Source organism: Lithobates pipiens, unplaced genomic scaffold, assembly GCF_037356315.1.
Source record: "Lithobates pipiens isolate NorthernLeopardFrog02 unplaced genomic scaffold, aLitPip1_a1.2 Scaffold_23, whole genome shotgun sequence".
Taxonomy (NCBI): Eukaryota; Metazoa; Chordata; class Amphibia; order Anura; family Ranidae; genus Lithobates; species Lithobates pipiens.
This window is the reverse complement of record NW_027507785.1, coordinates 146,151,304-146,160,531: the sequence shown is the minus strand read 5'-3', so window position 1 is coordinate 146,160,531 and position 9,228 is coordinate 146,151,304. Positions and strand designations below refer to the sequence as shown.

Genomic DNA, 9,228 nt, shown 5'->3' with positions numbered 1-9,228 from the left:
CACACACAGGCAGGCAGGCAGACGGACGGGTACACACACACGCAGACGGACGGGTACACACACACACACACACAGGCAGACAGACGGGTACACACAGACAGGCAGGCAGACGGACGGGTACACACACACACACAGGCAGGCAGGCAGACGGACGGGTACACACACAGGCAGGCAGACGGACGGGTACACACACAGGCAGGCAGGCAGACGGACGGGTACACACACAGACAGGCAGGCAGACGGACGGGTACACACACAGGCAGGCAGGCAGACGGACGGGTACACACACACACACACACACACACACACGCAGGCAGACGGACGGGTACACACACACACACACACACACACACACGCAGGCAGACGGACGGGTACACACACACACACAGGCAGGCAGGCAGACGGACGGGTACACACACAGGCAGGCAGACGGACGGGTACACACACAGGCATGCAGGCAGACGGACGGGTACACACACAGGCATGCAGGCAGACGGACGGGTACACGGGCAGATGGGTACACGGGCAGATGGGTACACGGGCAGACGGGTACACGGGCAGACGGGTACACGGGCAGACGGGTACACGGGCAGACGGGTACACGGGCAGACGGGTACACGGGCAGACGGGTACACGGGCAGACGGGTACACGGGCAGACGGGTACACGGGCAGACAGACTGTCAGACAGACTGTCAGACAGACTGTCAGACAGACTGTCAGACATACGGGCAGACAGACTGTCAGACAGACTGTCAGACAGACTGTCAGACAGACTGTCAGACAGACTGTCAGACAGACTGTCAGACAGACTGGCAGACAGACGGGCAGACAGACTGGCAGACAGACGGGCAGACAGACGGGCAGACAGACGGGCAGACAGACGGGCAGACAGACGGGCAGACAGAGAGAGCGAGAGAGATAGAGACCTAGTGAAGGTGAGGATACCGTATACAATGGCTGTAGCTGGGACCCCTCATTGTACACATAAATGCTCCTGCAGATTGCTGAGTGAATGGAGGTTAATTCCCAGGCACAGAAGAAGCAGGACACCCCTTCCCCCCTCCCTCCAATCACAAATTGCAACATGAGATTACAGTACAAGGTATGTGGAGGAAAGACACTGAAGAAGCAGGGCACCTCCTCCCTCCACCATCCGATCATAGATCACAGCATGAGATTACAGTACAAGGTATGTAGAGGAAAGACACTGACATAATCAGATCAAATTACCTTGATTTTTGCTTCATGGAGCCGACTTCCCACTGGCACAGAAACCGAAAGCGACACGGCTGCCAGGGGGAAAGCACCACCCAAGTCCTATGGTGGTGCTATTGGTCAGATAGCCAGACAGACAAAAGAATGACCCAATGACAGTGGAGAGGCGCTTAGCTGTGCTCCACAAAGCAACACAAAACCCTGAAAATGTAGCGTCTCGTCTGCAGTCACGGGATTGCATTGGCATGATGCTTCCATAGTGCACTGTGGCTGGCGCCAGTGCACAGTGAACTTAAAGAACTTTTTTTAAGTTGGAGTCCAATCAACTTTGCTGCATTTGGCTGAATCTGGGCTGACAGCATATATCTAAACACTGCAGAATTTATCTGGCTGCTTCTGTCTCCTGTAACATCATCAATAAACCCTAATGACCCAGTGCCACTGGAAGCCATGCATGCCCATGCCATCGCTGCCTCCACTATGTTTTACAGATGACGTTGTGTGCTTTGAAACATGAGCTGTTCAAGCCTTCTCCACAATTTTTTCTTCCTGTCTTTCTGATAAAGATTAATCTTAGTTTCATCCATGCAAAAAATGCATTTACAGAACCAGTCTGGCTTTTTTTAGATGTTTTTTGGCAAAGTCTATTCTGGCTTTTCTATTTTTCAAGCTTAAGAATGGTTTGCACCATGTGGTGAACCCCTTGTATTTACTCTTGTGAAGTCTCATCTTGATCTTAGACTTTGACAATGGTACGCCCACCTCCTGGAGAGTGTCTTTCACTGGTCTGGATGTCGTGAATGGGTTTTTCTTTACCATAGAGCGGATCCTGCGATCATCCACCACAGTTGTCGTCTGTGAATGTCCAGACCTTTTTATGTTGCTGAGCTCACCAGTGCGTTCTTCTTTCCTCAGAATATACCAAACTGTTGATTTGGCCACTCCTAATGTTGCTATTTCTCTGATGCATTTGTTTGGTTTTTGAAGCCTTTCAATGGCCTGTTTCACTTGCATGGAAAGCTCCTTTGAACGCATGATGTAGGTTCACAGCAATAGATTCCAAATTAAAATACCACACTTAGAATCAACTCCAGACCTTTTACCTGCTTAATTGATGAAGAAATATCGAAGTAGCTCACACCTGGCCATGAAACAGCTTTTGATATAATTGTCCAATTACTTTTGGTCCCTTGAAAAAGGGGGGGGGGGGGGGTTGGCTATTCTTAAGAGCTGTAATTCCTTAACCCTTCCTCTGATTTGGATGCACATACCCTCAAATTAAACCTGAGCATGTGCACTTTCAGCCCATATACATTATATAACTATAGCTTGAATATGTTTTGGTAAATACCTGAAAAAAATATTATTATTATATTGTGCCAAATATATATACCTGCAGTATCATTTGAATTCTCACCTCTGCAACACGTTTAACTGTGACTCTTCATTAATGTGCACATCTTTCCTAATTCTGTATCCTGCAAAACTATATCAACACCGCTCACATTTTTTAAAATATTTTATTATATATTTTCATGTGACAACACTGAAGAAATTACACTTTTCTACAATGAACAGTAGTGAGTGTACAGCTTGTAGAACAGTGTAAATTTGCTGTCCCCTCAAAGTAACTCATCACATAGTCATTCATGTCTAAACCGAACAACAAAAGTGAATACACCCCGAAGTGAAAATGTCCAAATTGGGCCCAAATGTCAATATTTTATGTGGCCACCATTATTTTCCATGACTGCCTTAACCCTCTTGGGCATGGAGTTCACCAGAGCTTCACAGGTTGCCATTGGAGTCCTCTTCCACACCTCCATGAGGACATTACAGAGCTGGTGGATGTTAGAGACCTTGCGCTCCTCCACCTTAAATGTTAGGATGCCCCACAGATGATCAATGAAGTTTAGGTCTGCAGACATGCTTGGCCAGTCCATCACCTTTACCCTCAGCTTCTTTAGCAAGGCAGTGGTTGCCTTGGAGGTGTGTTTGGGGTTTTTCTCATGGTGGAATACTGCCCTGCGGCCCAGTCTTTGAAGGGGGGGGATCATGCTCTGCTTCAGTGTGTCACAGTATATGTTGGCATTCATGGTTCCCTCAATGAACTGTAGCCCCAGACCATTTCACTCCCACCACCATGCTTGACTGTAGGCAAAACCCACTTGTCTTTGCACTCCTCACCTGGTTGCTGCCACACACGCTTGACACCATCTGAACCAAATACATTTTTCTTGGTCTCATCAGACCACAGGACTTGGTTCCAGTAATTCATATCCTTAGTCTGCTTGTCTTCAGCAAACTGTTTAGAGGCTTTCTTGTGCATCATCTTTAGAAGAGGCTTCCTTCTGGGATGACAGCCATGCAGATCAATTTGATGCAGCGTGTGGCGTATGGTCTGAGCACTGACAGGCTGATCCCCCACCTCTTCAACCTCTGCAGCAATGCTGGCAGCACCCGTACATCTATTTTCCAAAAGACAAACTCTGGACCCTATTGAGCATCTGTGGAGCATCCTCAAGCAGAAGGGGGGGGGGGGGTGCAAGGTCTCTAACAGCCACCAGCTCCGTGATGTTGTCATGGAGTGGAAGAGGACCTCCGGTAAACTGTGAAGCTCTGGTGAACGCCATGTCCAAGGGGGTTAAGGCAGTGCTGGAAAATAATGGTGGCCACACAGAATATTGACACTTTGGCCCAATTTGGACATTTTCACTTAGTGGTGTACTCACTTTTGTTGCCAGCGGTTTAGACATTAATGGCTGTGTGGTGAGTTATTTTAAGGGGACAGCGAATTTACACTTATACAAGCTGTACACTCTCTACTTTACATTGTAGCAAAGTGTCATTTCTTCAGTTTTGTCACATGAAAAAGCGGAGTTAGACTTACCGTTAACTCCTTTTCTGAGAGTCTTCCAGGACAGCCCATGAGACCTAGGGCTCCTCCAACCAGGACAGGAAATACGTTACCCCCACCAATAAAAGGGCGGTCCTCCAGGCCCTGTGTCAGTCTACTCAAGAACCGTAGGATATCCCTGTAAAACATATGCATAATACACATAACTTTAGACAAAACCGGGTGGGAAACCGGCTGTCCTGGAACACACTTTTAGAAAAGGAGTTACTGGTAAGTCTAACTCTGCTTTTCTCAAAATGTCTTCCAGGAGCTTACCAGTCTAGGGAGGGACAAGTGCTTGCAAGACCTTACGATCAAACGCCTGCTCCTGAGTGATAGGAGATCCAGGTGATAATGTTTAATGAAGGTTGAATAACTGGACCATGTGGCAGCCCTGCAAATTTGCTCTGGTGAGGCACCAGTCCTCTCAGCCCAAGACGTAGATAAGGCTCTAGTTTAGTGTGCAGTGACAAAAGGTGGAGTAACCCCCCTAATTTTGTAAGCTTCAGAGATAGCTTGCTTTATCCACCTGGCTAGTGTGGCTTTAGATGCACTGTTTCTCTTGTGCGCCCTCGAAAAGAGGACAAACAAGGCATCAGTTTTCCTAAAGGTCTTAGTGACCTCAAGATAAACAAGGAGGATCCTTTTTACGTCTAAGCAACTACATTTTCTTTCCTGTTTGCCCTGCGGCAAACTACAAAAGGATAGCAGTACAATATCCTGAGTTCGGTGGAATGTACTAGCCACCTTAGGCAAAAAACCTGGATCAGTCTTTAAAACGACTCGATCATCAAAAATTTTGAGAAAAGGCTCCCTAACTGACAGGGCCTGCAGCTCACTTACCCTATGTGCTGAGGTAATAGCTAATAGCAAAACATCTTTTAATGTAAGTAGTTTAACCGAGATATCCTCGAGGGGCTCAAAAGGAAATTCAACCAAAGCTTGAAGCATTAGGGACAGGTTCCAAGAAGGACAACTCTTCACAACTACTGGTCTGGCCCTTGAAATTGATTTGTACTAACGGAAAAGACCCTTGTCGACCCCCTCTTGAAAAAAATACAGAATTGCAGGAATATCGTGGGCTAGTCTCTGATTCTCCGATAACCAAGAATTAAACTTTTTCCAAACCTTTGAATAAATGGCTCTGGTGACTGGTTTTCTACAGTCTACCAGAGTCCTGACTACTTTGTCGGAGAACCCCTGGGCACTTGGCATCTTTTCTTCAGATACCAACCCGACAATCTTAGAGAAATCACCTTGGGGTGAGATACTGGACCCTGCAACAATAAGTCTTCCCGCTTTGGAAGACTCAGTGGAGGCTCTGAAAATAGTCTGTAGCAGGGGAAACCATGGCCTCTTGGGCCAAAACGGTTACCACAATTAGAATGAGGTCCGTTTCTTCTAGAAGAAACTTCCGGAGGACTTCCAGAATAAGTCTGATCGGCAGGAAGGCATAACATAGGCCGCAAGGCCATGGGTTTGCCAGCGCATCAATCCCCAAGGATTGGTCTGCTGGGTTCACGGAAAAGAACATTTCCGGCTTGCAGTTGTTCTTGTTTGCGAACAGATCCGCTACTGGGTATCCTCATCTTCTGGTGAGGTCTGTAAAGACATTGGGATGAAGGGACCAGTTGTCTTGATCTACCCGGTGATGGCTGAGGTAATCTGATAAGCAATTGTGTGTGCCCTTCAAGTGCACAGCTGAAATTGAAGCCAGATTCCCCTCTGCCCATACTAGGATCTCCTAGGCAATTGACTGGAGTATCCGGCTTCTCGTGCCCCCCTGCTTGAGGTATGCGACTGTCGCAACATTGTCCAACAGAATTTGAAGATTGTGGCCCCTGATCTCCTTCTGAAATGACTGCAGGGCTCTGTGAACCGCTAGCAGCTATCTTTGATTGGATGAAGCCTTTGCCTCCCTTGAGGACCACTCTCCCTGTGCCACTGCATTGTTGAGATGAGCCCCCCATCCCCAGGAACTCACATCCGTAGTAATCCTTCGGAAAATGGGAGACCTCCTGCTAAGTGCTGGCTTGTTCTCCACCATCACAGGCTTCTCTTTACCCTGGTGGGAAGCCAGACCCTTGACTCCAGGGACCTTGCATCCCTGTTCCAGTTTCTTAACAGGAACAGTTGTAGTGGACGTTGATGAAGTCTCGCCCATGGAACTGCAGGAAAACAGGAGGTCATCAGACCCACTGCCCTCGAAACCTGTCTTAGAGAGACTGACTGGTTTGTCTGCCACGCTGACATAGATTGGACCATTTTCGGAATCTTCTCCTGAGGAAGAAAGACCCTTTGATCCAACGAGCAAAAGTTGTACCCCAGGTAAGTCACCTTCTGGGCCTGCGTTAAGGATGACTTTTCTACGTTTATCAACCAGCCTAAGGACTATAGGAAGTCCCGTACAGCCTGGAGATCCTCCAACAGCTTCTGGTATGACGCTGCTACCACCAGGAGGTCGTCTAAGTAAGGGGTAATAGTTATTGCCTTCAGCCTGAGTGGAGCTAGGGCTTCCCCCAACACCTTTGTGAAAATGCGTGGGGCTGAGGAAAGACGGGGGAGGAGAGGGCCTGGAACTGGAATTGTCGGGTCCCTGTATTCATCTTCACTGCTAATCTTGCATATTTCTGGAAGGCTGAGTGGATAGGGATGTGAAGATAAGCATCCCTCAAGTCCAACGTGGTCATGTAGCAGTTTGGGTAGAGTAGGCTTTTGATAGTGAAAACCAACTCCATCCGGAAATGTTTGTATCGGATTGATTTGTTTAAAGCTCAGAGATTCAGGATAAGTCGAAACTTCCCTGACGGCTTTTTCACAACAAATACATGGGAATAGAATCCCTTGCCTTGATCTGACTGGAGAACAGGAATCGGGACCTTCTGATCCAATAAGTCTCCGATCTGGAGACCCAGGCCTTCGCTTTCTCCCGATCCTGGGGAGGAAAGGTGACCAAAAACCACTCTGGTGGTTGGTGGGCAACTTCCAGCTTGTACCCGTTGGTCACAAGGTCCAGAATAAAGGGGCTTGAAGTAACTGCTGCCCACTGTGGGAAGAAGGCCCCCGATCTTCCTCCCACCGGAGAACGCAAGTCACTGCGGTTTGGCGGGCTGTTGAGAATGGTTAAACAGGACCCCCCTTGCCTCTGCCCTTGTGCCCTGTCCAATGTTTTTTTGGCCTGCTGTCCTTTTCTTTAGGATTCTGCTGCCTGCCTTGGCCACGAAAAAACTTCCTGGCTGCTGGGATTCTCTTTTTCTCTGGGAAAGCCTTCTTCCTGTCGGCAGTGCGTTCCAGTGCCTCCTGCAGCCCTGGGCCAAATAAGTGATCGCCTGTTAAGGGGAGCCCACAAAGGCGTAACTTGGTGGCTGAGTCCCCTGACCAGGTCTTAAGCCAAAGGCTTCTCCTCCTGGCCGAGTTCACTAAAGCCAAAGTCCTGGCCGACATTTGTACTGACTCTGCTGAAGAATCCACCAAAAAACCCACTGCCTGAAAGAGGAGAGGAAAAGACTTCAAAATCTGCTCTCTGGAGGTATCTGCTAACAGATGTGTCTTAATCTGGGTCAACCACACCTCCAGATTTCTGGCCACACAAGTGGAAGCCAGAGCAGATTTGAGATTCCCAACCACAGAGTCCCAGGCTCTGTGGAAAAGGATATCCCCCCTCTTGTCCATCGGATCCTTAAGCGTACCCATATCATCGAACACTAGTTCAGAGTTCTTTGAAACCTTTTAAAGGGGTGCATCTAGCTTGGGATTCTTATTCCACGGCTGTGCAGTGTGCTCATCAAAAGAAAACCTCCTTTTAAGATTACTAGAGAAGAATGGTTTCCTCTCAGGATTATCCCATTGCAGCTTGATGGTATCAATCAATGAACTATGGACTGGAAAAACTTTTTTTTCTTATGCAATCCTTTATACATGAGATCATATTTGGATAGCTGAACCTCCTCTTCACTCAATTTGAGGGTAGTATAGATGGCCTTCAATAAGCCATCCACATCTGCAGATAAATTAAATCTCAATCTCTGAGTGGATACTCTATCCCCGGGCTCAATCTGACCCTGATTCCTCTGGAGAGGAACGGGTAGATCTGACCTCACCCTCAGAGTCTTCACTGTCCACCTGCTGCGGAGTGCTGACTGTCGTCTTCTGTGAAGTCGGACCCTCTGCTGGAGTCTGGAGCTTGTCAATAAGTGTTCTAAAGGAACTAAAGGTGGACGCAAGCTCATCTCTGACCGAAGCTAGCATCTTCTGGCAAGAGGTAACCAGGTCATCTTTTACAAGGCCCTCTATACAGCTGCGACAAACCGCTTTGCTCCAAGAGGAGCTGAATTTGTTTGCGCACACCGCACATTTCCTTTTAGGTGGCTGTGCCTGATCTTTCTCCTGGGTCTTGGTCTGTAAGACAAAAATAAATGACCCCAAATAAGACTCTCAGCCACCCTGACACTCCAAAACACCACGTGCAGGAGGGAAGAAATGTGTCCCCATAACCCACTACTACAGAGAGGGGAGGGGGAGGGAACACTCACAGGGATAGCAAGATGGTGACAAAACACTTCAGGCTTACCTGTGAGGTGCTGGTGTTGGGCACTGCATCCACTGCCTGTGCAGGAACTGCAGACTGGTTCATCCTGCCCCGTTTAGCTTTCCACAGCCTGGCTGCTTTCCACCAAAACACCAGCGTTTCCCATCAGCACCGCTTAAAAAGACTGAAACTGGTGTGTCTGGCGCACGATGATGTCATATGCCCCGGATGTGACCTATCACTCAGCACTTCCTGTGGGCCAGCTTGGAGCACAGAAGCTCCACCCTCTCGTGCCCTGCTGCTTCCTGTTTCTCCTCACGCCACTCAGCCATGCTATGGGTGAGGAGAGGAAACTGCTGTTCTCATAGAGACTACAGGCGCTTGGGAGCAGACATCACCACGGTCATGGCCCTCTCCAGGCACAGAGAGACAGGAGACAGCAGCACAACCAACCTCCCTAGCGGTGTGCTGCTTCTGGCAGAAGAGAAGGTTAGTGACATGCCCCAAATAGCCTTACAGAGCCCCTGCTCATGAGACCCAGGGGACCAGGTTCCAGGAACACGTTACCCCCTGTTCGGAGGAAACACT

The 9,228-nt window shown here is 48.5% G+C and overlaps 1 protein-coding gene across 6 annotated transcripts in view; it reads left to right on the top strand.

Moving 5' to 3' along the window:
* The window catches only part of IPPK (inositol-pentakisphosphate 2-kinase), a 1,165,378-nt gene that overhangs the window by 368,842 nt on the left and 787,308 nt on the right, over positions 1-9,228 (top strand). The window lies entirely within an intron of this gene.